Below are 22,153 nucleotides of genomic sequence, written 5' to 3'. Positions count from 1 at the left end.
AGGCCCAGGCGGCAGCTGCGCCGGGAGCGTTCCCATCCGTTCCTCCCTCGGAGAAACACCAGAGAGTGGGACTCCCGCGCACAGTTCTGCACAGACACGGAGGAAAACAAGAGAGAGCGCGGCGGACGGGCGCTTGTGGAGAAAAGTGAAAAAGCTTACAGCACCTGGTATTCCCAGGCGGTCTCCCGTCCAAGTACTAACCAGGCCCGACCCTGCTTGGCTTCCGAGATCAGACGAGATCGGGCGTGTTCAGGGTGGTATGGCCGTAAGCTGTCCAAGGTACCACGCATGGGCCTCTTAGGGGTGGCGCTCGTCAGACGCGCCTCCAAGGCCCAGGCGGCAGCTGCGCCGGGAGCGTTCCCATCCGTTCCTCCCTCGGAGAAACACCAGAGAGTGGGACTCCCGCGCACAGTTCTGCACAGACACGGAGGAAAACAAGAGAGAGGATCCCTACGTTAAGCGCGGCGGACGGGCGCTTGTGGAGAAAAGTGAAAAAGCTTACAGCACCTGGTATTCCCAGGCGGTCTCCCGTCCAAGTACTAACCAGGCCCGACCCTGCTTGGCTTCCGAGATCAGACGAGATCAGGCGTGTTCAGGGTGGTATGGCCGTAAGCTGTCCAAGGTACCACGCATGGGCCTCTTAGGGGTGGCGCTCGTCAGACGCGCCTCCAAGGCCCAGGCGGCAGCTGCGCCGGGAGCGTTCCCATCCGTTCCTCCCTCGGAGAAACACCAGAGAGTGGGACTCCCGCGCACAGTTCTGCACAGACACGGAGGAAAACAAGAGAGAGCGCGGCGGACAGGCGCTTGTGGAGAAAAGTGAAAAAGCTTACAGCACCTGGTATTCCCAGGCGGTCTCCCGTCCAAGTACTAACCAGGCCCGACCCTGCTTGGCTTCCGAGATCAGACGAGATCGGGCGTGTTCAGGGTGGTATGGCCGTAAGCTGTCCAAGGTACCACGCATGGGCCTCTTAGGGGTGGCGCTCGTCAGACGCGCCTCCAAGGCCCAGGCGGCAGCTGCGCCGGGAGCGTTCCCATCCGTTCCTCCCTCGGAGAAACACCAGAGAGTGGGACTCCCGCGCACAGTTCTGCACAGACACGGAGGAAAACAAGAGAGAGGATCCCTACCTTAAGCGCGGCGGACGGGCGCTTGTGGAGAAAAGTGAAAAAGCTTACAGCACCTGGTATTCCCAGGCGGTCTCCCGTCCAAGTACTAACCAGGCCCTACCCTGCTTGGCTTCCGAGATCAGACGAGATCGGGCGTGTTCAGGGTGGTATGGCCGTAAGCTGTCCAAGGTACCACGCATGGGCCTCTTAGGGGTGGCGCTCGTCAGACGCGCCTCCAAGGCCCAGGCGGCAGCTGCGCCGGGAGCGTTCCCATCCGTTCCTCCCTCGGAGAAACACCAGAGAGTGGGACTCCCGCGCACAGTTCTGCACAGACACGGAGGAAAACAAGAGAGAGCGCGGCGGACGGGCACTTGTGGAGAAAAGTGAAAAAGCTTACAGCACCTGGTATTCCCAGGCGGTCTCCCGTCCAAGTACTAACCAGGCCCGACCCTGCTTGGCTTCCGAGATCAGACGAGATCGGGCGTGTTCAGGGTGGTATGGCCGTAAGCTGTCCAAGGTACCACGCATGGGCCTCTTAGGGGTGGCGCTCGTCAGACGCGCCTCCAAGGCCCAGGCGGCAGCTGCGCCGGGAGCGTTCCCATCCGTTCCTCCCTCGGAGAAACACCAGAGAGTGGGACTCCCGCGCACAGTTCTGCACAGACACGGAGGAAAACAAGAGAGAGGATCTCTACGTTAAGCGCGGCGGACGGGCGCTTGTGGAGAAAAGTGAAAATGCTTACAGCACCTGGTATTCCCAGGCGGTCTCCCGTCCAAGTACTAACTAGGCCCGACCCTGCTTGGCTTCCGAGATCAGACGAGATCGGGCGTGTTCAGGGTGGTATGGCCGTAAGCTGTCCAAGGTACCACGCATGGGCCTCTTAGGGGTGGCGCTCGTCAGACGCGCCTCCAAGGCCCAGGCGGCAGCTGCGCCGGGAGCGTTCCCATCCGTTCCTCCCTCGGAGAAACACCAGAGAGTGGGACTCCCGCGCACAGTTCTGCACAGACACGGAGGAAAACAAGAGAGAGGATCCCTACGTTAAGCGCGGCGGACGGGCGCTTGTGGAGAAAAGTGAAAAAGCTTACAGCACCTGGTATTCCCAGGCGGTCTCCCGTCCAAGTACTAACCAGGCCCGACCCTGCTTGGCTTCCGAGATCAGACGAGATCGGGCGTGTTCAGGGTGGTATGGCCGTAAGCTGTCCAAGGTACCACGCATGGGCCTCTTAGGGGTGGCGCTCGTCAGACGCGCCTCCGAGGCCCAGGCGGCAGCTGCGCCGGGAGCGTTCCCATCCGTTCCTCCCTCGGAGAAACACCAGAGAGTGGGACTCCCGCGCACAGTTCTGCACAGACACGGAGGAAAACAAGAGAGAGCGCGGCGGACGGGCGCTTGTGGAGAAAAGTGAAAAAGCTTACAGCACCTGGTATTCCCAGGCGGTCTCCCGTCCAAGTACTAACCAGGCCCGACCCTGCTTGGCTTCCGAGATCAGACGAGATCGGGCGTGTTCAGGGTGGTATGGCCGTAAGCTGTCCAAGGTACCACGCATGGGCCTCTTAGGGGTGGCGCTCGTCAGACGCGCCTCCAAGGCCCAGGCGGCAGCTGCGCCGGGAGCGTTCCCATCCATTCCTCCCTCGGAGAAACACCAGAGAGTGGGACTCCCGCGCACAGTTCTGCACAGACACGGAGGAAAACAAGAGAGAGGATCCCTACGTTAAGCGCGGCGGACGGGCGCTTGTGGAGAAAAGTGAAAAAGCTTACAGCACCTGGTATTCCCAGGCGGTCTCCCGTCCAAGTACTAACCAGGCCCGACCCTGCTTGGCTTCCGAGATCAGACGAGATCGGGCGTGTTCAGGGTGGTATGGCCGTAAGCTGTCCAATGTACCACGCATGGGCCTCTTAGGTGTGGCGCTCGTCAGACGCGCCTCCAAGGCCCAGGCGGCAGCTGCGCCGGGAGCTTTCCCATCCGTTCCTCCCTCGGAGAAACACCAGAGAGTGGGACTCCCGCGCACAGTTCTGCACAGACACGGAGGAAAACAAGAGAGAGCGCGGCGGACGGGCGCTTGTGGAGAAAAGTGAAAAAGCTTACAGCACCTGGTATTCCCAGGCGGTCTCCCGTCCAAGTACTAACCAGGCCCGACCCTGCTTGGCTTCCGAGATCAGACGAGATCGGGCGTGTTCAGGGTGGTATGGCCGTAAGCTGTCCAAGGTACCACGCATGGGCCTCTTAGGGGTGGCGCTCGTCAGACGCGCCTCCAAGGCCCAGGCGGCAGCTGCGCCGGGAGCGTTCCCATCCGTTCCTCCCTCGGAGAAACACCAGAGAGTGGGACTCCCGCGCACAGTTCTGCACAGACACGGAGGAAAACAAGAGAGAGCGCGGCGGACGGGCGCTTGTGGAGAAAAGTGAAAAAGCTTACAGCACCTGGTATTCCCAGGCGGTCTCCCGTCCAAGTACTAACCAGGCCCGACCCTGCTTGGCTTCCGAGATCAGACGAGATCGGGCGTGTTCAGGGTGGTATGGCCGTAAGCTGTCCAAGGTACCACGCATGGGCCTCTTAGGGGTGGCGCTCGTCAGACGCGCCTCCAAGGCCCAGGCGGCAGCTGCGCCGGGAGCGTTCCCATCCGTTCCTCCCTCGGAGAAACACCAGAGAGTGGGACTCCCGCGCACAGTTCTGCACAGACACGGAGGAAAACAAGAGAGAGCGCGGCGGACAGGCGCTTGTGGAGAAAAGTGAAAAAGCTTACAGCACCTGGTATTCCCAGGCGGTCTCCCGTCCAAGTACTAACCAGGCCCGACCCTGCTTGGCTTCCGAGATCAGACGAGATCGGGCGTGTTCAGGGTGGTATGGCCGTAAGCTGTCCAAGGTACCACGCATGGGCCTCTTAGGGGTGGCGCTCGTCAGACGCGCCTCCAAGGCCCAGGCGGCAGCTGCGCCGGGAGCGTTCCCATCCGTTCCTCCCTCGGAGAAACACCAGAGAGTGGGACTCCCGCGCACAGTTCTGCACAGACACGGAGGAAAACAAGAGAGAGGATCCCTACGTTAAGCGCGGCGGACGGGCGCTTGTGGAGAAAAGTGAAAAAGCTTACAGCACCTGGTATTCCCAGGCGGTCTCCCGTCCAAGTACTAACCAGGCCCGACCCTGCTTGGCTTCCGAGATCAGACGAGATCGGGCGTGTTCAGGGTGGTATGGCCGTAAGCTGTCCAAGGTACCACGCATGGGCCTCTTAGGGGTGGCGCTCGTCAGACGCGCCTCCAAGGCCCAGGCGGCAGCTGCGCCGGGAGCGTTCCCATCCGTTCCTCCCTCGGAGAAACACCAGAGAGTGGGACTCCCGCGCACAGTTCTGCACAGACACGGAGGAAAACAAGAGAGAGCGCGGCGGACGGGCGCTTGTGGAGAAAAGTGAAAAAGCTTACAGCACCTGGTATTCCCAGGCGGTCTCCCGTCCAAGTACTAACCAGGCCCGACCCTGCTTGGCTTCCGAGATCAGACGAGATCGGGCGTGTTCAGGGTGGTATGGCCGTAAGCTGTCCAAGGTACCACGCATGGGCCTCTTAGGGGTGGCGCTCGTCAGACGCGCCTCCAAGGCCCAGGCGGCAGCTGCGCCGGGAGCGTTCCCATCCGTTCCTCCCTCGGAGAAACACCAGAGAGTGGGACTCCCGCGCACAGTTCTGCACAGACACGGAGGAAAACAAGAGAGAGGATCCCTACGTTAAGCGCGGCGGACGGGCGCTTGTGGAGAAAAGTGAAAAAGCTTACAGCACCTGGTATTCCCAGGCGGTCTCCCGTCCAAGTACTAACCAGGCCCGACCCTGCTTGGCTTCCGAGATCAGACGAGATCGGGCGTGTTCAGGGTGGTATGGCCGTAAGCTGTCCAAGGTACCACGCATGGGCCTCTTAGGGGTGGCGCTCGTCAGACGCGCCTCCAAGGCCCAGGCGGCAGCTGCGCCGGGAGCGTTCCCATCCGTTCCTCCCTCGGAGAAACACCAGAGAGTGGGACTCCCGCGCACAGTTCTGCACAGACACGGAGGAAAACAAGAGAGAGCGCGGCGGACGGGCGCTTGTGGAGAAAAGTGAAAAAGCTTACAGCACCTGGTATTCCCAGGCGGTCTCCCGTCCAAGTACTAACCAGGCCCGACCCTGCTTGGCTTCCGAGATCAGACGAGATCAGGCGTGTTCAGGGTGGTATGGCCGTAAGCTGTCCAAGGTACCACGCATGGGCCTCTTAGGGGTGGCGCTCGTCAGACGCGCCTCCAAGGCCCAGGCGGCAGCTGCGCCGGGAGCGTTCCCATCCGTTCCTCCCTCGGAGAAACACCAGAGAGTGGTACTCCCGCGCACAGTTCTGCACAGACACGGAGGAAAACAAGAGAGAGGATCCCTACGTTAAGCGCGGCGGACGGGCGCTTGTGGAGAAAAGTGAAAAAGCTTACAGCACCTGGTATTCCCAGGCGGTCTCCCGTCCAAGTACTAACCAGGCCCGACCCTGCTTGGCTTCCGAGATCAGACGAGATCGGGCGTGTTCAGGGTGGTATGGCCGTAAGCTGTCCAAGGTACCACGCATGGGCCTCTTAGGGGTGGCGCTCGTCAGACGCGCCTCCAAGGCCCAGGCGGCAGCTGCGCCGGGAGCGTTCCCATCCGTTCCTCCCTCGGAGAAACACCAGAGAGTGGGACTCCCGCGCACAGTTCTGCACAGACACGGAGGAAAACAAGAGAGAGCGCGGCGGACGGGCACTTGTGGAGAAAAGTGAAAAAGCTTACAGCACCTGGTATTCCCAGGCGGTCTCCCGTCCAAGTACTAACCAGGCCCGACCCTGCTTGGCTTCCGAGATCAGACGAGATCGGGCGTGTTCAGGGTGGTATGGCCGTAAGCTGTCCAAGGTACCACGCATGGGCCTCTTAGGGGTGGCGCTCGTCAGACGCGCCTCCAAGGCCCAGGCGGCAGCTGCGCCGGGAGCGTTCCCATCCGTTCCTCCCTCGGAGAAACACCAGAGAGTGGGACTCCCGCGCACAGTTCTGCACAGACACGGAGGAAAACAAGAGAGAGGATCTCTACGTTAAGCGCGGCGGACGGGCGCTTGTGGAGAAAAGTGAAAATGCTTACAGCACCTGGTATTCCCAGGCGGTCTCCCGTCCAAGTACTAACTAGGCCCGACCCTGCTTGGCTTCCGAGATCAGACGAGATCGGGCGTGTTCAGGGTGGTATGGCCGTAAGCTGTCCAAGGTACCACGCATGGGCCTCTTAGGGGTGGCGCTCGTCAGACGCGCCTCCAAGGCCCAGGCGGCAGCTGCGCCGGGAGCGTTCCCATCCGTTCCTCCCTCGGAGAAACACCAGAGAGTGGGACTCCCGCGCACAGTTCTGCACAGACACGGAGGAAAACAAGAGAGAGCGCGGCGGACGGGCGCTTGTGGAGAAAAGTGAAAAAGCTTACAGCACCTGGTATTCCCAGGCGGTCTCCCGTCCAAGTACTAACCAGGCCCGACCCTGCTTGGCTTCCGAGATCAGACGAGATCGGGCGTGTTCAGGGTGGTATGGCCGTAAGCTGTCCAAGGTACCACGCATGGGCCTCTTAGGGGTGGCGCTCGTCAGACGCGCCTCCAAGGCCCAGGCGGCAGCTGCGCCGGGAGCGTTCCCATCCGTTCCTCCCTCGGAGAAACACCAGAGAGTGGGACTCCCGTGCACAGTTCTGCAGAGACACGGAGGAAAACAAGAGAGAGGATCCCTACGTTAAGCGCGGCGGACGGGCGCTTGTGGAGAAAAGTGAAAAAGCTTACAGCACCTGGTATTCCCAGGCGGTCTCCCGTCCAAGTACTAACCAGGCCCGACCCTGCTTGGCTTCCGAGATCAGACGAGATCGGGCGTGTTCAGGGTGGTATGGCCGTAAGCTGTCCAAGGTACCACGCATGGGCCTCTTAGGGGTGGCGCTCGTCAGACGCGCCTCCAAGGCCCAGGCGGCAGCTGCGCCGGGAGCGTTCCCATCCGTTCCTCCCTCGGAGAAACACCAGAGAGTGGGACTCCCGCGCACAGTTCTGCACAGACACGGAGGAAAACAAGAGAGAGGATCCCTACGTTAAGCGCGGCGGACGGGCGCTTGTGGAGAAAAGTGAAAAAGCTTACAGCACCTGGTATTCCCAGGCGGTCTCCCGTCCAAGTACTAACCAGGCCCGACCCTGCTTGGCTTCCGAGATCAGACGAGATCGGGCGTGTTCAGGGTGGTATGGCCGTAAGCTGTCCAAGGTACCACGCATGGGCCTCTTAGGGGTGGCGCTCGTCAGACGCGCCTCCGAGGCCCAGGCGGCAGCTGCGCCGGGAGCGTTCCCATCCGTTCCTCCCTCGGAGAAACACCAGAGAGTGGGACTCCCGCGCACAGTTCTGCACAGACACGGAGGAAAACAAGAGAGAGCGCGGCGGACGGGCGCTTGTGGAGAAAAGTGAAAAAGCTTACAGCACCTGGTATTCCCAGGCGGTCTCCCGTCCAAGTACTAACCAGGCCCGACCCTGCTTGGCTTCCGAGATCAGACGAGATCGGGCGTGTTCAGGGTGGTATGGCCGTAAGCTGTCCAAGGTACCACGCATGGGCCTCTTAGGGGTGGCGCTCGTCAGACGCGCCTCCAAGGCCCAGGCGGCAGCTGCGCCGGGAGCGTTCCCATCCATTCCTCCCTCGGAGAAACACCAGAGAGTGGGACTCCCGCGCACAGTTCTGCACAGACACGGAGGAAAACAAGAGAGAGGATCCCTACGTTAAGCGCGGCGGACGGGCGCTTGTGGAGAAAAGTGAAAAAGCTTACAGCACCTGGTATTCCCAGGCGGTCTCCCGTCCAAGTACTAACCAGGCCCGACCCTGCTTGGCTTCCGAGATCAGACGAGATCGGGCGTGTTCAGGGTGGTATGGCCGTAAGCTGTCCAAGGTACCACGCATGGGCCTCTTAGGGGTGGCGCTCGTCAGACGCGCCTCCAAGGCCCAGGCGGCAGCTGCGCCGGGAGCGTTCCCATCCGTTCCTCCCTCGGAGAAACACCAGAGAGTGGGACTCCCGCGCACAGTTCTGCACAGACACGGAGGAAAACAAGAGAGAGGATCTCTACGTTAAGCGCGGCGGACGGGCGCTTGTGGAGAAAAGTGAAAATGCTTACAGCACCTGGTATTCCCAGGCGGTCTCCCGTCCAAGTACTAACTAGGCCCGACCCTGCTTGGCTTCCGAGATCAGACGAGATCGGGCGTGTTCAGGGTGGTATGGCCGTAAGCTGTCCAAGGTACCACGCATGGGCCTCTTAGGGGTGGCGCTCGTCAGACGCGCCTCCAAGGCCCAGGCGGCAGCTGCGCCGGGAGCGTTCCCATCCGTTCCTCCCTCGGAGAAACACCAGAGAGTGGGACTCCCGCGCACAGTTCTGCACAGACACGGAGGAAAACAAGAGAGAGCGCGGCGGACGGGCGCTTGTGGAGAAAAGTGAAAAAGCTTACAGCACCTGGTATTCCCAGGCGGTCTCCCGTCCAAGTACTAACCAGGCCCGACCCTGCTTGGCTTCCGAGATCAGACGAGATCGGGCGTGTTCAGGGTGGTATGGCCGTAAGCTGTCCAAGGTACCACGCATGGGCCTCTTAGGGGTGGCGCTCGTCAGACGCGCCTCCAAGGCCCAGGCGGCAGCTGCGCCGGGAGCGTTCCCATCCGTTCCTCCCTCGGAGAAACACCAGAGAGTGGGACTCCCGTGCACAGTTCTGCAGAGACACGGAGGAAAACAAGAGAGAGGATCCCTACGTTAAGCGCGGCGGACGGGCGCTTGTGGAGAAAAGTGAAAAAGCTTACAGCACCTGGTATTCCCAGGCGGTCTCCCGTCCAAGTACTAACCAGGCCCGACCCTGCTTGGCTTCCGAGATCAGACGAGATCGGGCGTGTTCAGGGTGGTATGGCCGTAAGCTGTCCAAGGTACCACGCATGGGCCTCTTAGGGGTGGCGCTCGTCAGACGCGCCTCCAAGGCCCAGGCGGCAGCTGCGCCGGGAGCGTTCCCATCCGTTCCTCCCTCGGAGAAACACCAGAGAGTGGGACTCCCGCGCACAGTTCTGCACAGACACGGAGGAAAACAAGAGAGAGGATCCCTACGTTAAGCGCGGCGGACGGGCGCTTGTGGAGAAAAGTGAAAAAGCTTACAGCACCTGGTATTCCCAGGCGGTCTCCCGTCCAAGTACTAACCAGGCCCGACCCTGCTTGGCTTCCGAGATCAGACGAGATCGGGCGTGTTCAGGGTGGTATGGCCGTAAGCTGTCCAAGGTACCACGCATGGGCCTCTTAGGGGTGGCGCTCGTCAGACGCGCCTCCGAGGCCCAGGCGGCAGCTGCGCCGGGAGCGTTCCCATCCGTTCCTCCCTCGGAGAAACACCAGAGAGTGGGACTCCCGCGCACAGTTCTGCACAGACACGGAGGAAAACAAGAGAGAGCGCGGCGGACGGGCGCTTGTGGAGAAAAGTGAAAAAGCTTACAGCACCTGGTATTCCCAGGCGGTCTCCCGTCCAAGTACTAACCAGGCCCGACCCTGCTTGGCTTCCGAGATCAGACGAGATCGGGCGTGTTCAGGGTGGTATGGCCGTAAGCTGTCCAAGGTACCACGCATGGGCCTCTTAGGGGTGGCGCTCGTCAGACGCGCCTCCAAGGCCCAGGCGGCAGCTGCGCCGGGAGCGTTCCCATCCGTTCCTCCCTCGGAGAAACACCAGAGAGTGGGACTCCCGCGCACAGTTCTGCACAGACACGGAGGAAAACAAGAGAGAGGATCCCTACCTTAAGCGCGGCGGACGGGCGCTTGTGGAGAAAAGTGAAAAAGCTTACAGCACCTGGTATTCCCAGGCGGTCTCCCGTCCAAGTACTAACCAGGCCCGACCCTGCTTGGCTTCCGAGATCAGACGAGATCGGGCGTGTTCAGGGTGGTATGGCCGTAAGCTGTCCAAGGTACCACGCATGGGCCTCTTAGGGGTGGCGCTCGTCAGACGCGCCTCCAAGGCCCAGGCGGCAGCTGCGCCGGGAGCGTTCCCATCCGTTCCTCCCTCGGAGAAACACCAGAGAGTGGGACTCCCGCGCACAGTTCTGCACAGACACGGAGGAAAACAAGAGAGAGCGCGGCGGACGGGCGCTTGTGGAGAAAAGTGAAAAAGCTTACAGCACCTGGTATTCCCAGGCGGTCTCCCGTCCAAGTACTAACCAGGCCCGACCCTGCTTGGCTTCCGAGATCAGACGAGATCGGGCGTGTTCAGGGTGGTATGGCCGTAAGCTGTCCAAGGTACCACGCATGGGCCTCTTAGGGGTGGCGCTCGTCAGACGCGCCTCCAAGGCCCAGGCGGCAGCTGCGCCGGGAGCGTTCCCATCCGTTCCTCCCTCGGAGAAACACCAGAGAGTGGGACTCCCGCGCACAGTTCTGCACAGACACGGAGGAAAACAAGAGAGAGGATCCCTACGTTAAGCGCGGCGGACGGGCGCTTGTGGAGAAAAGTGAAAAAGCTTACAGCACCTGGTATTCCCAGGCGGTCTCCCGTCCAAGTACTAACCAGGCCCGACCCTGCTTGGCTTCCGAGATCAGACGAGATCGGGCGTGTTCAGGGTGGTATGGCCGTAAGCTGTCCAAGGTACCACGCATGGGCCTCTTAGGGGTGGCGCTCGTCAGACGCGCCTCCAAGGCCCAGGCGGCAGCTGCGCCGGGAGCGTTCCCATCCGTTCCTCCCTCGGAGAAACACCAGAGAGTGGGACTCCCGCGCACAGTTCTGCACAGACACGGAGGAAAACAAGAGAGAGGATCTCTACGTTAAGCGCGGCGGACGGGCGCTTGTGGAGAAAAGTGAAAATGCTTACAGCACCTGGTATTCCCAGGCGGTCTCCCGTCCAAGTACTAACTAGGCCCGACCCTGCTTGGCTTCCGAGATCAGACGAGATCGGGCGTGTTCAGGGTGGTATGGCCGTAAGCTGTCCAAGGTACCACGCATGGGCCTCTTAGGGGTGGCGCTCGTCAGACGCGCCTCCAAGGCCCAGGCGGCAGCTGCGCCGGGAGCGTTCCCATCCGTTCCTCCCTCGGAGAAACACCAGAGAGTGGGACTCCCGCGCACAGTTCTGCACAGACACGGAGGAAAACAAGAGAGAGCGCGGCGGACGGGCGCTTGTGGAGAAAAGTGAAAAAGCTTACAGCACCTGGTATTCCCAGGCGGTCTCCCGTCCAAGTACTAACCAGGCCCGACCCTGCTTGGCTTCCGAGATCAGACGAGATCGGGCGTGTTCAGGGTGGTATGGCCGTAAGCTGTCCAAGGTACCACGCATGGGCCTCTTAGGGGTGGCGCTCGTCAGACGCGCCTCCAAGGCCCAGGCGGCAGCTGCGCCGGGAGCGTTCCCATCCGTTCCTCCCTCGGAGAAACACCAGAGAGTGGGACTCCCGTGCACAGTTCTGCAGAGACACGGAGGAAAACAAGAGAGAGGATCCCTACGTTAAGCGCGGCGGACGGGCGCTTGTGGAGAAAAGTGAAAAAGCTTACAGCACCTGGTATTCCCAGGCGGTCTCCCGTCCAAGTACTAACCAGGCCCGACCCTGCTTGGCTTCCGAGATCAGACGAGATCGGGCGTGTTCAGGGTGGTATGGCCGTAAGCTGTCCAAGGTACCACGCATGGGCCTCTTAGGGGTGGCGCTCGTCAGACGCGCCTCCAAGGCCCAGGCGGCAGCTGCGCCGGGAGCGTTCCCATCCGTTCCTCCCTCGGAGAAACACCAGAGAGTGGGACTCCCGCGCACAGTTCTGCACAGACACGGAGGAAAACAAGAGAGAGCGCGGCGGACGGGCACTTGTGGAGAAAAGTGAAAAAGCTTACAGCACCTGGTATTCCCAGGCGGTCTCCCGTCCAAGTACTAACCAGGCCCGACCCTGCTTGGCTTCCGAGATCAGACGAGATCGGGCGTGTTCAGGGTGGTATGGCCGTAAGCTGTCCAAGGTACCACGCATGGGCCTCTTAGGGGTGGCGCTCGTCAGACGCGCCTCCAAGGCCCAGGCGGCAGCTGCGCCGGGAGCGTTCCCATCCGTTCCTCCCTCGGAGAAACACCAGAGAGTGGGACTCCCGCGCACAGTTCTGCACAGACACGGAGGAAAACAAGAGAGAACGCGGCGGACGGGCGCTTGTGGAGAAAAGTGAAAAAGCTTACAGCACCTGGTATTCCCAGGTGGTCTCCCGTCCAAGTACTAACCAGGCCCGACCCTGCTTGGCTTCCGAGATCAGACGAGATCGGGCGTGTTCAGGGTGGTATGGCCGTAAGCTGTCCAAGGTACCACGCATGGGCCTCTTAGGGGTGGCGCTCGTCAGACGCGCCTCCAAGGCCCAGGCGGCAGCTGCGCCGGGAGCGTTCCCATCCGTTCCTCCCTCGGAGAAACACCAGAGAGTGGGACTCCCGCGCACAGTTCTGCACAGACACGGAGGAAAACAAGAGAGAGGATCCCTACGTTAAGCGCGGCGGACGGGCGCTTGTGGAGAAAAGTGAAAAAGCTTACAGCACCTGGTATTCCCAGGCGGTCTCCCGTCCAAGTACTAACCAGGCCCGACCCTGCTTGGCTTCCGAGATCAGACGAGATCGGGCGTGTTCAGGGTGGTATGGCCGTAAGCTGTCCAAGGTACCACGCATGGGCCTCTTAGGGGTGGCGCTCGTCAGACGCGCCTCCAAGGCCCAGGCGGCAGCTGCGCCGGGAGCGTTCCCATCCGTTCCTCCCTCGGAGAAACACCAGAGAGTGGGACTCCCGTGCACAGTTCTGCACAGACACGGAGGAAAACAAGAGAGAGCGCGGCGGACGGGCACTTGTGGAGAAAAGTGAAAAAGCTTACAGCACCTGGTATCCCCAGGCGGTCTCCCGTCCAAGTACTAACCAGGCCCGACCCTGCTTGGCTTCCGAGATCAGACGAGATCGGGCGTGTTCAGGGTGGTATGGCCGTAAGCTGTCCAAGGTACCACGCATGGGCCTCTTAGGGGTGGCGCTCGTCAGACGCGCCTCCAAGGCCCAGGCGGCAGCTGCGCCGGGAGCGTTCCCATCCGTTCCTCCCTCGGAGAAACACCAGAGAGTGGGACTCCCGCGCACAGTTCTGCACAGACACGGAGGAAAACAAGAGAGAACGCGGCGGACGGGCGCTTGTGGAGAAAAGTGAAAAAGCTTACAGCACCTGGTATTCCCAGGTGGTCTCCCGTCCAAGTACTAACCAGGCCCGACCCTGCTTGGCTTCCGAGATCAGACGAGATCGGGCGTGTTCAGGGTGGTATGGCCGTAAGCTGTCCAAGGTACCACGCATGGGCCTCTTAGGGGTGGCGCTCGTCAGACGCGCCTCCAAGGCCCAGGCGGCAGCTGCGCCGGGAGCGTTCCCATCCGTTCCTCCCTCGGAGAAACACCAGAGAGTGGGACTCCCGCGCACAGTTCTGCACAGACACGGAGGAAAACAAGAGAGAGGATCCCTACGTTAAGCGCGGCGGACGGGCGCTTGTGGAGAAAAGTGAAAAAGCTTACAGCACCTGGTATTCCCAGGCGGTCTCCCGTCCAAGTACTAACCAGGCCCGACCCTGCTTGGCTTCCGAGATCAGACGAGATCGGGCGTGTTCAGGGTGGTATGGCCGTAAGCTGTCCAAGGTACCACGCATGGGCCTCTTAGGGGTGGCGCTCGTCAGACGCGCCTCCAAGGCCCAGGCGGCAGCTGCGCCGGGAGCGTTCCCATCCGTTCCTCCCTCGGAGAAACACCAGAGAGTGGGACTCCCGTGCACAGTTCTGCACAGACACGGAGGAAAACAAGAGAGAGCGCGGCGGACGGGCACTTGTGGAGAAAAGTGAAAAAGCTTACAGCACCTGGTATTCCCAGGCGGTCTCCCGTCCAAGTACTAACCAGGCCCGACCCTGCTTGGCTTCCGAGATCAGACGAGATCGGGCGTGTTCAGGGTGGTATGGCCGTAAGCTGTCCAAGGTACCACGCATGGGCCTCTTAGGGGTGGCGCTCGTCAGACGCGCCTCCAAGGCCCAGGCGGCAGCTGCGCCGGGAGCGTTCCCATCCGTTCCTCCCTCGGAGAAACACCAGAGAGTGGGACTCCCGCGCACAGTTCTGCACAGACACGGAGGAAAACAAGAGAGAGGATCTCTACGTTAAGCGCGGCGGACGGGCGCTTGTGGAGAAAAGTGAAAATGCTTACAGCACCTGGTATTCCCAGGCGGTCTCCCGTCCAAGTACTAACTAGGCCCGACCCTGCTTGGCTTCCGAGATCAGACGAGATCGGGCGTGTTCAGGGTGGTATGGCCGTAAGCTGTCCAAGGTACCACGCATGGGCCTCTTAGGGGTGGCGCTCGTCAGACGCGCCTCCAAGGCCCAGGCGGCAGCTGCGCCGGGAGCGTTCCCATCCGTTCCTCCCTCGGAGAAACACCAGAGAGTGGGACTCCCGCGCACAGTTCTGCACAGACACGGAGGAAAACAAGAGAGAGCGCGGCGGACGGGCGCTTGTGGAGAAAAGTGAAAAAGCTTACAGCACCTGGTATTCCCAGGCGGTCTCCCGTCCAAGTACTAACCAGGCCCGACCCTGCTTGGCTTCCGAGATCAGACGAGATCGGGCGTGTTCAGGGTGGTATGGCCGTAAGCTGTCCAAGGTACCACGCATGGGCCTCTTAGGGGTGGCGCTCGTCAGACGCGCCTCCAAGGCCCAGGCGGCAGCTGCGCCGGGAGCGTTCCCATCCGTTCCTCCCTCGGAGAAACACCAGAGAGTGGGACTCCCGTGCACAGTTCTGCAGAGACACGGAGGAAAACAAGAGAGAGGATCCCTACGTTAAGCGCGGCGGACGGGCGCTTGTGGAGAAAAGTGAAAAAGCTTACAGCACCTGGTATTCCCAGGCGGTCTCCCGTCCAAGTACTAACCAGGCCCGACCCTGCTTGGCTTCCGAGATCAGACGAGATCGGGCGTGTTCAGGGTGGTATGGCCGTAAGCTGTCCAAGGTACCACGCATGGGCCTCTTAGGGGTGGCGCTCGTCAGACGCGCCTCCAAGGCCCAGGCGGCAGCTGCGCCGGGAGCGTTCCCATCCGTTCCTCCCTCGGAGAAACACCAGAGAGTGGGACTCCCGCGCACAGTTCTGCACAGACACGGAGGAAAACAAGAGAGAGGATCCCTACGTTAAGCGCGGCGGACGGGTGCTTGTGGAGAAAAGTGAAAAAGCTTACAGCACCTGGTATTCCCAGGCGGTCTCCCGTCCAAGTACTAACCAGGCCCGACCCTGCTTGGCTTCCGAGATCAGACGAGATCGGGCGTGTTCAGGGTGGTATGGCCGTAAGCTGTCCAAGGTACCACGCATGGGCCTCTTAGGGGTGGCGCTCGTCAGACGCGCCTCCGAGGCCCAGGCGGCAGCTGCGCCGGGAGCGTTCCCATCCGTTCCTCCCTCGGAGAAACACCAGAGAGTGGGACTCCCGCGCACAGTTCTGCACAGACACGGAGGAAAACAAGAGAGAGCGCGGCGGACGGGCGCTTGTGGAGAAAAGTGAAAAAGCTTACAGCACCTGGTATTCCCAGGCGGTCTCCCGTCCAAGTACTAACCAGGCCCGACCCTGCTTGGCTTCCGAGATCAGACGAGATCGGGCGTGTTCAGGGTGGTATGGCCGTAAGCTGTCCAAGGTACCACGCATGGGCCTCTTAGGGGTGGCGCTCGTCAGACGCGCCTCCAAGGCCCAGGCGGCAGCTGCGCCGGGAGCGTTCCCATCCGTTCCTCCCTCGGAGAAACACCAGAGAGTGGGACTCCCGCGCACAGTTCTGCACAGACACGGAGGAAAACAAGAGAGAGGATCCCTACGTTAAGCGCGGCGGACGGGCGCTTGTGGAGAAAAGTGAAAAAGCTTACAGCACCTGGTATTCCCAGGCGGTCTCCCGTCCAAGTACTAACCAGGCCCGACCCTGCTTGGCTTCCGAGATCAGACGAGATCGGGCGTGTTCAGGGTGGTATGGCCGTAAGCTGTCCAATGTACCACGCATGGGCCTCTTAGGGGTGGCGCTCGTCAGACGCGCCTCCAAGGCCCAGGCGGCAGCTGCGCCGGGAGCTTTCCCATCCGTTCCTCCCTCGGAGAAACACCAGAGAGTGGGACTCCCGCGCACAGTTCTGCACAGACACGGAGGAAAACAAGAGAGAGCGCGGCGGACGGGCGCTTGTGGAGAAAAGTGAAAAAGCTTACAGCACCTGGTATTCCCAGGCGGTCTCCCGTCCAAGTACTAACCAGGCCCGACCCTGCTTGGCTTCCGAGATCAGACGAGATCGGGCGTGTTCAGGGTGGTATGGCCGTAAGCTGTCCAAGGTACCACGCATGGGCCTCTTAGGGGTGGCGCTCGTCAGACGCGCCTCCAAGGCCCAGGCGGCAGCTGCGCCGGGAGCGTTCCCATCCGTTCCTCCCTCGGAGAAACACCAGAGAGTGGGACTCCCGCGCACAGTTCTGCACAGACACGGAGGAAAACAAGAGAGAGGATCCCTACATTAAGCGCGGCGGACGGGCGCTTGTGGAGAAAAGTGAAAAAGCTTACAGCACCTGGTATTCCCAGGCGGTCTCCCGTCCAAGTACTAACCAGGCCCGACCCTGCTTGGCTTCCGAGATCAGACGAGATCGGGCGTGTTCAGGGTGGTATGGCCGTAAGCTGTCCAAGGTACCACGCATGGGCCTCTTAGGGGTGGCGCTCGTCAGACGCGCCTCCGAGGCCCAGGCGGCAGCTGCGCCGGGAGCGTTCCCATCCGTTCCTCCCTCGGAGAAACACCAGAGAGTGGGACTCCCGCGCACAGTTCTGCACAGACACGGAGGAAAACAAGAGAGAGCGCGGCGGACGGGCGCTTGTGGAGAAAAGTAAAAAAGCTTACAGCACCTGGTATTCCCAGGCGGTCTCCCGTCCAAGTACTAACCAGGCCCGACCCTGCTTGGCTTCCGAGATCAGACGAGATCGGGCGTGTTCAGGGTGGTATGGCCGTAAGCTGTCCAAGGTACCACGCATGGGCCTCTTAGGGGTGGCGCTCGTCAGACGCGCCTCCAAGGCCCAGGCGGCAGCTGCGCCGGGAGCGTTCCCATCCGTTCCTCCCTCGGAGAAACACCAGAGAGTGGGACTCCCGCGCACAGTTCTGCACAGACACGGAGGAAAACAAGAGAGAACGCGGCGGACGGGCGCTTGTGGAGAAAAGTGAAAAAGCTTACAGCACCTGGTATTCCCAGGTGGTCTCCCGTCCAAGTACTAACCAGGCCCGACCCTGCTTGGCTTCCGAGATCAGACGAGATCGGGCGTGTTCAGGGTGGTATGGCCGTAAGCTGTCCAAGGTACCACGCATGGGCCTCTTAGGGGTGGCGCTCGTCAGACGCGCCTCCAAGGCCCAGGCGGCAGCTGCGCCGGGAGCGTTCCCATCCGTTCCTCCCTCGGAGAAACACCAGAGAGTGGGACTCCCGCGCACAGTTCTGCACAGACACGGAGGAAAACAAGAGAGAGGATCCCTACGTTAAGCGCGGCGGACGGGCGCTTGTGGAGAAAAGTGAAAAAGCTTACAGCACCTGGTATTCCCAGGCGGTCTCCCGTCCAAGTACTAACCAGGCCCGACCCTGCTTGGCTTCCGAGATCAGACGAGATCGGGCGTGTTCAGGGTGGTATGGCCGTAAGCTGTCCAAGGTACCACGCATGGGCCTCTTAGGGGTGGCGCTCGTCAGACGCGCCTCCAAGGCCCAGGCGGCAGCTGCGCCGGGAGCGTTCCCATCCGTTCCTCCCTCGGAGAAACACCAGAGAGTGGGACTCCCGCGCACAGTTCTGCACAGACACGGAGGAAAACAAGAGAGAGCGCGGCGGACGGGCGCTTGTGGAGAAAAGTGAAAAAGCTTACAGCACCTGGTATTCCCAGGTGGTCTCCCGTCCAAGTACTAACCAGGCCCGACCCTGCTTGGCTTCCGAGATCAGACGAGATCGGGCGTGTTCAGGGTGGTATGGCCGTAAGCTGTCCAAGGTACCACGCATGGGCCTTTTAGGGGTGGCGCTCGTCAGACGCGCCTCCAAGGCCCAGGCGGCAGCTGCGCCGGGAGCGTTCCCATCCGTTCCTCCCTCGGAGAAACACCAGAGAGTGGGACTCCCGCGCACAGTTCTGCACAGACACGGAGGAAAACAAGAGAGAGGATCCCTACGTTAAGCGCGGCGGACGGGCGCTTGTGGAGAAAAGTGAAAAAGCTTACAGCACCTGGTATTCCCAGGCGGTCTCCCGTCCAAGTACTAACCAGGCCCGACCCTGCTTGGCTTCCGAGATCAGACGAGATCGGGCGTGTTCAGGGTGGTATGGCCGTAAGCTGTCCAAGGTACCACGCATGGGCCTCTTAGGGGTGGCGCTCGTCAGACGCGCCTCCAAGGCCCAGGCGGCAGCTGCGCCGGGAGCGTTCCCATCCGTTCCTCCCTCGGAGAAACACCAGAGAGTGGGACTCCCGCGCACAGTTCTGCACAGACACGGAGGAAAACAAGAGAGAGCGCGGCGGACGGGCGCTTGTGGAGAAAAGTGAAAAAGCTTACAGCACCTGGTATTCCCAGGCGGTCTCCTGTCCAAGTACTAACCAGGCCCGACCCTGCTTGGCTTCCGAGATCAGACGAGATCGGGCGTGTTCAGGGTGGTATGGCCGTAAGCTGTCCAAGGTACCACGCATGGGCCTCTTAGGGGTGGCGCTCGTCAGACGCGCCTCCAAGGCCCAGGCGGCAGCTGCGCCGGGAGCGTTCCCATCCGTTCCTCCCTCGGAGAAACACCAGAGAGTGGGACTCCCGCGCACAGTTCTGCACAGACACGGAGGAAAACAAGAGAGAGGATCCCTACGTTAAGCGCGGCGGACGGGCGCTTGTGGAGAAAAGTGAAAAAGCTTACAGCACCTGGTATTCCCAGGCGGTCTCCCGTCCAAGTACTAACCAGGCCCGACCCTGCTTGGCTTCCGAGATCAGACGAGATCGGGCGTGTTCAGGGTGGTATGGCCGTAAGCTGTCCAAGGTACCACGCATGGGCCTCTTAGGGGTGGCGCTCGTCAGACGCGCCTCCAAGGCCCAGGCGGCAGCTGCGCCGGGAGCGTTCCCATCCGTTCCTCCCTCGGAGAAACACCAGAGAGTGGGACTCCCGCGCACAGTTCTGCACAGACACGGAGGAAAACAAGAGAGAGGATCCCTACGTTAAGCGCGGCGGACGGGCGCTTGTGGAGAAAAGTGAAAAAGCTTACAGCACCTGGTATTCCCAGGCGGTCTCCCGTCCAAGTACTAACCAGGCCCGACCCTGCTTGGCTTCCGAGATCAGACGAGATCGGGCGTGTTCAGGGTGGTATGGCCGTAAGCTGTCCAAGGTACCACGCATGGGCCTCTTAGGGGTGGCGCTCGTCAGACGCGCCTCCAAGGCCCAGGCGGCAGCTGCGCCGGGAGCGTTCCCATCCGTTCCTCCCTCGGAGAAACACCAGAGAGTGGGACTCCCGCGCACAGTTCTGCACAGACACGGAGGAAAACAAGAGAGAGCGCGGCGGACGGGCGCTTGTGGAGAAAAGTGAAAAAGCTTACAGCACCTGGTATTCCCAGGCGGTCTCCCGTCCAAGTACTAACCAGGCCCGACCCTGCTTGGCTTCCGAGATCAGACGAGATCGGGCGTGTTCAGGGTGGTATGGCCGTAAGCTGTCCAAGGTACCACGCATGGGCCTCTTAGGGGTGGCGCTCGTCAGACGCGCCTCCAAGGCCCAGGCGGCAGCTGCGCCGGGAGCGTTCCCATCCGTTCCTCCCTCGGAGAAACACCAGAGAGTGGGACTCCCGCGCACAGTTCTGCACAGACACGGAGGAAAACAAGAGAGAGGATCCCTACGTTAAGCGCGGCGGACGGGCGCTTGTGGAGAAAAGTGAAAAAGCTTACAGCACCTGGTATTCCCAGGCGGTCTCCCGTCCAAGTACTAACCAGGCCCGACCCTGCTTGGCTTCCGAGATCAGACGAGATCGGGCGTGTTCAGGGTGGTATGGCCGTAAGCTGTCCAAGGTACCACGCATGGGCCTCTTAGGGGTGGCGCTCGTCAGACGCGCCTCCGAGGCCCAGGCGGCAGCTGCGCCGGGAGCGTTCCCATCCGTTCCTCCCTCGGAGAAACACCAGAGAGTGGGACTCCCGCGCACAGTTCTGCACAGACACGGAGGAAAACAAGAGAGAGCGCGGCGGACGGGCGCTTGTGGAGAAAAGTGAAAAAGCTTACAGCACCTGGTATTCCCAGGCGGTCTCCCGTCCAAGTACTAACCAGGCCCGACCCTGCTTGGCTTCCGAGATCAGACGAGATCGGGCGTGTTCAGGGTGGTATGGCCGTAAGCTGTCCAAGGTACCACGCATGGGCCTCTTAGGGGTGGCGCTCGTCAGACGCGCCTCCAAGGCCCAGGCGGCAGCTGCGCCGGGAGCGTTCCCATCCGTTCCTCCCTCGGAGAAACACCAGAGAGTGGGACTCCCGCGCACAGTTCTGCACAGACACGGAGGAAAACAAGAGAGAGGATCCCTACGTTAAGCGCGGCGGACGGGCGCTTGTGGAGAAAAGTGAAAAAGCTTACAGCACCTGGTATTCCCAGGCGGTCTCCCGTCCAAGTACTAACCAGGCCCGACCCTGCTTGGCTTCCGAGATCAGACGAGATCGGGCGTGTTCAGGGTGGTATGGCCGTAAGCTGTCCAATGTACCACGCATGGGCCTCTTAGGGGTGGCGCTCGTCAGACGCGCCTCCAAGGCCCAGGCGGCAGCTGCGCCGGGAGCTTTCCCATCCGTTCCTCCCTCGGAGAAACACCAGAGAGTGGGACTCCCGCGCACAGTTCTGCACAGACACGGAGGAAAACAAGAGAGAGCGCGGCGGACGGGCGCTTGTGGAGAAAAGTGAAAAAGCTTACAGCACCTGGTATTCCCAGGCGGTCTCCCGTCCAAGTACTAACCAGGCCCGACCCTGCTTGGCTTCCGAGATCAGACGAGATCGGGCGTGTTCAGGGTGGTATGGCCGTAAGCTGTCCAAGGTACCACGCATGGGCCTCTTAGGGGTGGCGCTCGTCAGACGCGCCTCCAAGGCCCAGGCGGCAGCTGCGCCGGGAGCGTTCCCATCCGTTCCTCCCTCGGAGAAACACCAGAGAGTGGGACTCCCGCGCACAGTTCTGCACAGACACGGAGGAAAACAAGAGAGAGGATCCCTACGTTAAGCGCGGCGGACGGGCGCTTGTGGAGAAAAGTGAAAAAGCTTACAGCACCTGGTATTCCCAGGCGGTCTCCCGTCCAAGTACTAACCAGGCCCGACCCTGCTTGGCTTCCGAGATCAGACGAGATCGGGCGTGTTCAGGGTGGTATGGCCGTAAGCTGTCCAAGGTACCACGCATGGGCCTCTTAGGGGTGGCGCTCGTCAGACGCGCCTCCGAGGCCCAGGCGGCAGCTGCGCCGGGAGCGGTCCCATCCGTTCCTCCCTCGGAGAAACACCAGAGAGTGGGACTCCCGCGCACAGTTCTGCACAGACACGGAGGAAAACAAGAGAGAGCGCGGCGGACGGGCGCTTGTGGAGAAAAGTAAAAAAGCTTACAGCACCTGGTATTCCCAGGCGGTCTCCCGTCCAAGTACTAACCAGGCCCGACCCTGCTTGGCTTCCGAGATCAGACGAGATCGGGCGTGTTCAGGGTGGTATGGCCGTAAGCTGTCCAAGGTACCACGCATGGGCCTCTTAGGGGTGGCGCTCGTCAGACGCGCCTCCAAGGCCCAGGCGGCAGCTGCGCCGGGAGCGTTCCCATCCGTTCCTCCCTCGGAGAAACACCAGAGAGTGGGACTCCCGCGCACAGTTCTGCACAGACACGGAGGAAAACAAGAGAGAACGCGGCGGACGGGCGCTTGTGGAGAAAAGTGAAAAAGCTTACAGCACCTGGTATTCCCAGGTGGTCTCCCGTCCAAGTACTAACCAGGCCCGACCCTGCTTGGCTTCCGAGATCAGACGAGATCGGGCGTGTTCAGGGTGGTATGGCCGTAAGCTGTCCAAGGTACCACGCATGGGCCTCTTAGGGGTGGCGCTCGTCAGACGCGCCTCCAAGGCCCAGGC

At 61.4% G+C, this 22,153-nt stretch overlaps 66 non-coding genes across 66 annotated transcripts; all 66 read right to left on the bottom strand.

Annotated features, from left to right (window-relative positions):
• Positions 1 to 152: 152 nt before the first annotated feature.
• On the bottom strand, positions 153 to 271 carry LOC122977628. Its single transcript, XR_006401848.1, has one exon. It is a non-coding gene; the product is annotated as a 5S ribosomal RNA (ribosomal RNA).
• Positions 272 to 495: 224 nt separating this feature from the next.
• LOC122977890 lies at positions 496 to 614 on the bottom strand. The gene has a single exon (XR_006402104.1). It is a non-coding gene; the product is annotated as a 5S ribosomal RNA (ribosomal RNA).
• Positions 615 to 823: 209 nt separating this feature from the next.
• Positions 824 to 942, bottom strand: LOC122977627. The gene has a single exon (XR_006401847.1). It is a non-coding gene; the product is annotated as a 5S ribosomal RNA (ribosomal RNA).
• A 224-nt stretch (positions 943 to 1,166) lies between these two features.
• Positions 1,167 to 1,285, bottom strand: LOC122978523. Its single transcript, XR_006402679.1, has one exon. It is a non-coding gene; the product is annotated as a 5S ribosomal RNA (ribosomal RNA).
• A 209-nt stretch (positions 1,286 to 1,494) lies between these two features.
• Positions 1,495 to 1,613, bottom strand: LOC122977625. The gene has a single exon (XR_006401845.1). It is a non-coding gene; the product is annotated as a 5S ribosomal RNA (ribosomal RNA).
• Positions 1,614 to 1,837: 224 nt separating this feature from the next.
• On the bottom strand, positions 1,838 to 1,956 carry LOC122978047. The gene has a single exon (XR_006402257.1). It is a non-coding gene; the product is annotated as a 5S ribosomal RNA (ribosomal RNA).
• Positions 1,957 to 2,180: 224 nt separating this feature from the next.
• LOC122977624 lies at positions 2,181 to 2,299 on the bottom strand. Its single transcript, XR_006401844.1, has one exon. It is a non-coding gene; the product is annotated as a 5S ribosomal RNA (ribosomal RNA).
• A 209-nt stretch (positions 2,300 to 2,508) lies between these two features.
• On the bottom strand, positions 2,509 to 2,627 carry LOC122977623. The gene has a single exon (XR_006401843.1). It is a non-coding gene; the product is annotated as a 5S ribosomal RNA (ribosomal RNA).
• A 224-nt stretch (positions 2,628 to 2,851) lies between these two features.
• LOC122977622 lies at positions 2,852 to 2,970 on the bottom strand. Its single transcript, XR_006401842.1, has one exon. It is a non-coding gene; the product is annotated as a 5S ribosomal RNA (ribosomal RNA).
• A 209-nt stretch (positions 2,971 to 3,179) lies between these two features.
• On the bottom strand, positions 3,180 to 3,298 carry LOC122977621. The gene has a single exon (XR_006401841.1). It is a non-coding gene; the product is annotated as a 5S ribosomal RNA (ribosomal RNA).
• Positions 3,299 to 3,507: 209 nt separating this feature from the next.
• On the bottom strand, positions 3,508 to 3,626 carry LOC122977620. The gene has a single exon (XR_006401840.1). It is a non-coding gene; the product is annotated as a 5S ribosomal RNA (ribosomal RNA).
• Positions 3,627 to 3,835: 209 nt separating this feature from the next.
• On the bottom strand, positions 3,836 to 3,954 carry LOC122977619. Its single transcript, XR_006401839.1, has one exon. It is a non-coding gene; the product is annotated as a 5S ribosomal RNA (ribosomal RNA).
• A 224-nt stretch (positions 3,955 to 4,178) lies between these two features.
• LOC122977618 lies at positions 4,179 to 4,297 on the bottom strand. The gene has a single exon (XR_006401838.1). It is a non-coding gene; the product is annotated as a 5S ribosomal RNA (ribosomal RNA).
• Positions 4,298 to 4,506: 209 nt separating this feature from the next.
• On the bottom strand, positions 4,507 to 4,625 carry LOC122977617. The gene has a single exon (XR_006401837.1). It is a non-coding gene; the product is annotated as a 5S ribosomal RNA (ribosomal RNA).
• A 224-nt stretch (positions 4,626 to 4,849) lies between these two features.
• LOC122977616 lies at positions 4,850 to 4,968 on the bottom strand. The gene has a single exon (XR_006401836.1). It is a non-coding gene; the product is annotated as a 5S ribosomal RNA (ribosomal RNA).
• Positions 4,969 to 5,177: 209 nt separating this feature from the next.
• LOC122977889 lies at positions 5,178 to 5,296 on the bottom strand. Its single transcript, XR_006402103.1, has one exon. It is a non-coding gene; the product is annotated as a 5S ribosomal RNA (ribosomal RNA).
• A 224-nt stretch (positions 5,297 to 5,520) lies between these two features.
• On the bottom strand, positions 5,521 to 5,639 carry LOC122977614. The gene has a single exon (XR_006401834.1). It is a non-coding gene; the product is annotated as a 5S ribosomal RNA (ribosomal RNA).
• A 209-nt stretch (positions 5,640 to 5,848) lies between these two features.
• Positions 5,849 to 5,967, bottom strand: LOC122977613. The gene has a single exon (XR_006401833.1). It is a non-coding gene; the product is annotated as a 5S ribosomal RNA (ribosomal RNA).
• A 224-nt stretch (positions 5,968 to 6,191) lies between these two features.
• LOC122978046 lies at positions 6,192 to 6,310 on the bottom strand. The gene has a single exon (XR_006402256.1). It is a non-coding gene; the product is annotated as a 5S ribosomal RNA (ribosomal RNA).
• A 209-nt stretch (positions 6,311 to 6,519) lies between these two features.
• On the bottom strand, positions 6,520 to 6,638 carry LOC122977611. Its single transcript, XR_006401832.1, has one exon. It is a non-coding gene; the product is annotated as a 5S ribosomal RNA (ribosomal RNA).
• A 224-nt stretch (positions 6,639 to 6,862) lies between these two features.
• LOC122977610 lies at positions 6,863 to 6,981 on the bottom strand. The gene has a single exon (XR_006401831.1). It is a non-coding gene; the product is annotated as a 5S ribosomal RNA (ribosomal RNA).
• Positions 6,982 to 7,205: 224 nt separating this feature from the next.
• Positions 7,206 to 7,324, bottom strand: LOC122977609. Its single transcript, XR_006401830.1, has one exon. It is a non-coding gene; the product is annotated as a 5S ribosomal RNA (ribosomal RNA).
• A 209-nt stretch (positions 7,325 to 7,533) lies between these two features.
• Positions 7,534 to 7,652, bottom strand: LOC122977608. Its single transcript, XR_006401829.1, has one exon. It is a non-coding gene; the product is annotated as a 5S ribosomal RNA (ribosomal RNA).
• A 224-nt stretch (positions 7,653 to 7,876) lies between these two features.
• LOC122977607 lies at positions 7,877 to 7,995 on the bottom strand. Its single transcript, XR_006401828.1, has one exon. It is a non-coding gene; the product is annotated as a 5S ribosomal RNA (ribosomal RNA).
• Positions 7,996 to 8,219: 224 nt separating this feature from the next.
• Positions 8,220 to 8,338, bottom strand: LOC122978045. The gene has a single exon (XR_006402255.1). It is a non-coding gene; the product is annotated as a 5S ribosomal RNA (ribosomal RNA).
• A 209-nt stretch (positions 8,339 to 8,547) lies between these two features.
• LOC122977606 lies at positions 8,548 to 8,666 on the bottom strand. Its single transcript, XR_006401827.1, has one exon. It is a non-coding gene; the product is annotated as a 5S ribosomal RNA (ribosomal RNA).
• Positions 8,667 to 8,890: 224 nt separating this feature from the next.
• On the bottom strand, positions 8,891 to 9,009 carry LOC122977605. Its single transcript, XR_006401826.1, has one exon. It is a non-coding gene; the product is annotated as a 5S ribosomal RNA (ribosomal RNA).
• A 224-nt stretch (positions 9,010 to 9,233) lies between these two features.
• On the bottom strand, positions 9,234 to 9,352 carry LOC122977604. Its single transcript, XR_006401825.1, has one exon. It is a non-coding gene; the product is annotated as a 5S ribosomal RNA (ribosomal RNA).
• A 209-nt stretch (positions 9,353 to 9,561) lies between these two features.
• On the bottom strand, positions 9,562 to 9,680 carry LOC122977602. Its single transcript, XR_006401823.1, has one exon. It is a non-coding gene; the product is annotated as a 5S ribosomal RNA (ribosomal RNA).
• A 224-nt stretch (positions 9,681 to 9,904) lies between these two features.
• Positions 9,905 to 10,023, bottom strand: LOC122977601. The gene has a single exon (XR_006401822.1). It is a non-coding gene; the product is annotated as a 5S ribosomal RNA (ribosomal RNA).
• A 209-nt stretch (positions 10,024 to 10,232) lies between these two features.
• On the bottom strand, positions 10,233 to 10,351 carry LOC122977600. Its single transcript, XR_006401821.1, has one exon. It is a non-coding gene; the product is annotated as a 5S ribosomal RNA (ribosomal RNA).
• A 224-nt stretch (positions 10,352 to 10,575) lies between these two features.
• On the bottom strand, positions 10,576 to 10,694 carry LOC122977599. Its single transcript, XR_006401820.1, has one exon. It is a non-coding gene; the product is annotated as a 5S ribosomal RNA (ribosomal RNA).
• A 224-nt stretch (positions 10,695 to 10,918) lies between these two features.
• Positions 10,919 to 11,037, bottom strand: LOC122978044. Its single transcript, XR_006402254.1, has one exon. It is a non-coding gene; the product is annotated as a 5S ribosomal RNA (ribosomal RNA).
• A 209-nt stretch (positions 11,038 to 11,246) lies between these two features.
• Positions 11,247 to 11,365, bottom strand: LOC122977598. Its single transcript, XR_006401819.1, has one exon. It is a non-coding gene; the product is annotated as a 5S ribosomal RNA (ribosomal RNA).
• A 224-nt stretch (positions 11,366 to 11,589) lies between these two features.
• Positions 11,590 to 11,708, bottom strand: LOC122977597. Its single transcript, XR_006401818.1, has one exon. It is a non-coding gene; the product is annotated as a 5S ribosomal RNA (ribosomal RNA).
• A 209-nt stretch (positions 11,709 to 11,917) lies between these two features.
• Positions 11,918 to 12,036, bottom strand: LOC122977595. Its single transcript, XR_006401817.1, has one exon. It is a non-coding gene; the product is annotated as a 5S ribosomal RNA (ribosomal RNA).
• Positions 12,037 to 12,245: 209 nt separating this feature from the next.
• Positions 12,246 to 12,364, bottom strand: LOC122977177. Its single transcript, XR_006401424.1, has one exon. It is a non-coding gene; the product is annotated as a 5S ribosomal RNA (ribosomal RNA).
• Positions 12,365 to 12,588: 224 nt separating this feature from the next.
• On the bottom strand, positions 12,589 to 12,707 carry LOC122977594. Its single transcript, XR_006401816.1, has one exon. It is a non-coding gene; the product is annotated as a 5S ribosomal RNA (ribosomal RNA).
• A 209-nt stretch (positions 12,708 to 12,916) lies between these two features.
• Positions 12,917 to 13,035, bottom strand: LOC122978036. The gene has a single exon (XR_006402246.1). It is a non-coding gene; the product is annotated as a 5S ribosomal RNA (ribosomal RNA).
• Positions 13,036 to 13,244: 209 nt separating this feature from the next.
• Positions 13,245 to 13,363, bottom strand: LOC122977165. Its single transcript, XR_006401412.1, has one exon. It is a non-coding gene; the product is annotated as a 5S ribosomal RNA (ribosomal RNA).
• A 224-nt stretch (positions 13,364 to 13,587) lies between these two features.
• Positions 13,588 to 13,706, bottom strand: LOC122977593. Its single transcript, XR_006401815.1, has one exon. It is a non-coding gene; the product is annotated as a 5S ribosomal RNA (ribosomal RNA).
• A 209-nt stretch (positions 13,707 to 13,915) lies between these two features.
• Positions 13,916 to 14,034, bottom strand: LOC122977592. The gene has a single exon (XR_006401814.1). It is a non-coding gene; the product is annotated as a 5S ribosomal RNA (ribosomal RNA).
• Positions 14,035 to 14,258: 224 nt separating this feature from the next.
• LOC122978043 lies at positions 14,259 to 14,377 on the bottom strand. The gene has a single exon (XR_006402253.1). It is a non-coding gene; the product is annotated as a 5S ribosomal RNA (ribosomal RNA).
• Positions 14,378 to 14,586: 209 nt separating this feature from the next.
• Positions 14,587 to 14,705, bottom strand: LOC122977590. Its single transcript, XR_006401812.1, has one exon. It is a non-coding gene; the product is annotated as a 5S ribosomal RNA (ribosomal RNA).
• Positions 14,706 to 14,929: 224 nt separating this feature from the next.
• On the bottom strand, positions 14,930 to 15,048 carry LOC122977589. The gene has a single exon (XR_006401811.1). It is a non-coding gene; the product is annotated as a 5S ribosomal RNA (ribosomal RNA).
• A 224-nt stretch (positions 15,049 to 15,272) lies between these two features.
• Positions 15,273 to 15,391, bottom strand: LOC122977588. The gene has a single exon (XR_006401810.1). It is a non-coding gene; the product is annotated as a 5S ribosomal RNA (ribosomal RNA).
• Positions 15,392 to 15,600: 209 nt separating this feature from the next.
• Positions 15,601 to 15,719, bottom strand: LOC122977587. Its single transcript, XR_006401809.1, has one exon. It is a non-coding gene; the product is annotated as a 5S ribosomal RNA (ribosomal RNA).
• Positions 15,720 to 15,943: 224 nt separating this feature from the next.
• Positions 15,944 to 16,062, bottom strand: LOC122977586. Its single transcript, XR_006401808.1, has one exon. It is a non-coding gene; the product is annotated as a 5S ribosomal RNA (ribosomal RNA).
• A 209-nt stretch (positions 16,063 to 16,271) lies between these two features.
• LOC122977585 lies at positions 16,272 to 16,390 on the bottom strand. The gene has a single exon (XR_006401807.1). It is a non-coding gene; the product is annotated as a 5S ribosomal RNA (ribosomal RNA).
• A 224-nt stretch (positions 16,391 to 16,614) lies between these two features.
• On the bottom strand, positions 16,615 to 16,733 carry LOC122977584. The gene has a single exon (XR_006401806.1). It is a non-coding gene; the product is annotated as a 5S ribosomal RNA (ribosomal RNA).
• Positions 16,734 to 16,942: 209 nt separating this feature from the next.
• LOC122977583 lies at positions 16,943 to 17,061 on the bottom strand. The gene has a single exon (XR_006401805.1). It is a non-coding gene; the product is annotated as a 5S ribosomal RNA (ribosomal RNA).
• A 209-nt stretch (positions 17,062 to 17,270) lies between these two features.
• Positions 17,271 to 17,389, bottom strand: LOC122977154. Its single transcript, XR_006401401.1, has one exon. It is a non-coding gene; the product is annotated as a 5S ribosomal RNA (ribosomal RNA).
• Positions 17,390 to 17,613: 224 nt separating this feature from the next.
• On the bottom strand, positions 17,614 to 17,732 carry LOC122977582. The gene has a single exon (XR_006401804.1). It is a non-coding gene; the product is annotated as a 5S ribosomal RNA (ribosomal RNA).
• A 209-nt stretch (positions 17,733 to 17,941) lies between these two features.
• Positions 17,942 to 18,060, bottom strand: LOC122977143. The gene has a single exon (XR_006401390.1). It is a non-coding gene; the product is annotated as a 5S ribosomal RNA (ribosomal RNA).
• Positions 18,061 to 18,284: 224 nt separating this feature from the next.
• LOC122977581 lies at positions 18,285 to 18,403 on the bottom strand. Its single transcript, XR_006401803.1, has one exon. It is a non-coding gene; the product is annotated as a 5S ribosomal RNA (ribosomal RNA).
• A 209-nt stretch (positions 18,404 to 18,612) lies between these two features.
• LOC122977988 lies at positions 18,613 to 18,731 on the bottom strand. The gene has a single exon (XR_006402200.1). It is a non-coding gene; the product is annotated as a 5S ribosomal RNA (ribosomal RNA).
• Positions 18,732 to 18,955: 224 nt separating this feature from the next.
• LOC122977578 lies at positions 18,956 to 19,074 on the bottom strand. The gene has a single exon (XR_006401801.1). It is a non-coding gene; the product is annotated as a 5S ribosomal RNA (ribosomal RNA).
• Positions 19,075 to 19,298: 224 nt separating this feature from the next.
• Positions 19,299 to 19,417, bottom strand: LOC122977577. Its single transcript, XR_006401800.1, has one exon. It is a non-coding gene; the product is annotated as a 5S ribosomal RNA (ribosomal RNA).
• A 209-nt stretch (positions 19,418 to 19,626) lies between these two features.
• On the bottom strand, positions 19,627 to 19,745 carry LOC122977576. Its single transcript, XR_006401799.1, has one exon. It is a non-coding gene; the product is annotated as a 5S ribosomal RNA (ribosomal RNA).
• A 224-nt stretch (positions 19,746 to 19,969) lies between these two features.
• LOC122977575 lies at positions 19,970 to 20,088 on the bottom strand. The gene has a single exon (XR_006401798.1). It is a non-coding gene; the product is annotated as a 5S ribosomal RNA (ribosomal RNA).
• A 209-nt stretch (positions 20,089 to 20,297) lies between these two features.
• LOC122977574 lies at positions 20,298 to 20,416 on the bottom strand. Its single transcript, XR_006401797.1, has one exon. It is a non-coding gene; the product is annotated as a 5S ribosomal RNA (ribosomal RNA).
• Positions 20,417 to 20,640: 224 nt separating this feature from the next.
• On the bottom strand, positions 20,641 to 20,759 carry LOC122977573. Its single transcript, XR_006401796.1, has one exon. It is a non-coding gene; the product is annotated as a 5S ribosomal RNA (ribosomal RNA).
• A 209-nt stretch (positions 20,760 to 20,968) lies between these two features.
• On the bottom strand, positions 20,969 to 21,087 carry LOC122977572. Its single transcript, XR_006401795.1, has one exon. It is a non-coding gene; the product is annotated as a 5S ribosomal RNA (ribosomal RNA).
• A 224-nt stretch (positions 21,088 to 21,311) lies between these two features.
• On the bottom strand, positions 21,312 to 21,430 carry LOC122977571. The gene has a single exon (XR_006401794.1). It is a non-coding gene; the product is annotated as a 5S ribosomal RNA (ribosomal RNA).
• Positions 21,431 to 21,639: 209 nt separating this feature from the next.
• On the bottom strand, positions 21,640 to 21,758 carry LOC122977570. The gene has a single exon (XR_006401793.1). It is a non-coding gene; the product is annotated as a 5S ribosomal RNA (ribosomal RNA).
• Positions 21,759 to 21,967: 209 nt separating this feature from the next.
• LOC122977132 lies at positions 21,968 to 22,086 on the bottom strand. Its single transcript, XR_006401379.1, has one exon. It is a non-coding gene; the product is annotated as a 5S ribosomal RNA (ribosomal RNA).
• Between the last annotated feature and the right edge of the window lie 67 nt (positions 22,087 to 22,153).

This window comes from Thunnus albacares, chromosome 24 (genome assembly GCF_914725855.1).
Source record: "Thunnus albacares chromosome 24, fThuAlb1.1, whole genome shotgun sequence".
Taxonomy (NCBI): domain Eukaryota; kingdom Metazoa; phylum Chordata; class Actinopteri; order Scombriformes; family Scombridae; genus Thunnus; species Thunnus albacares.
This window is presented reverse-complemented; position numbering and strand designations above follow the sequence as displayed.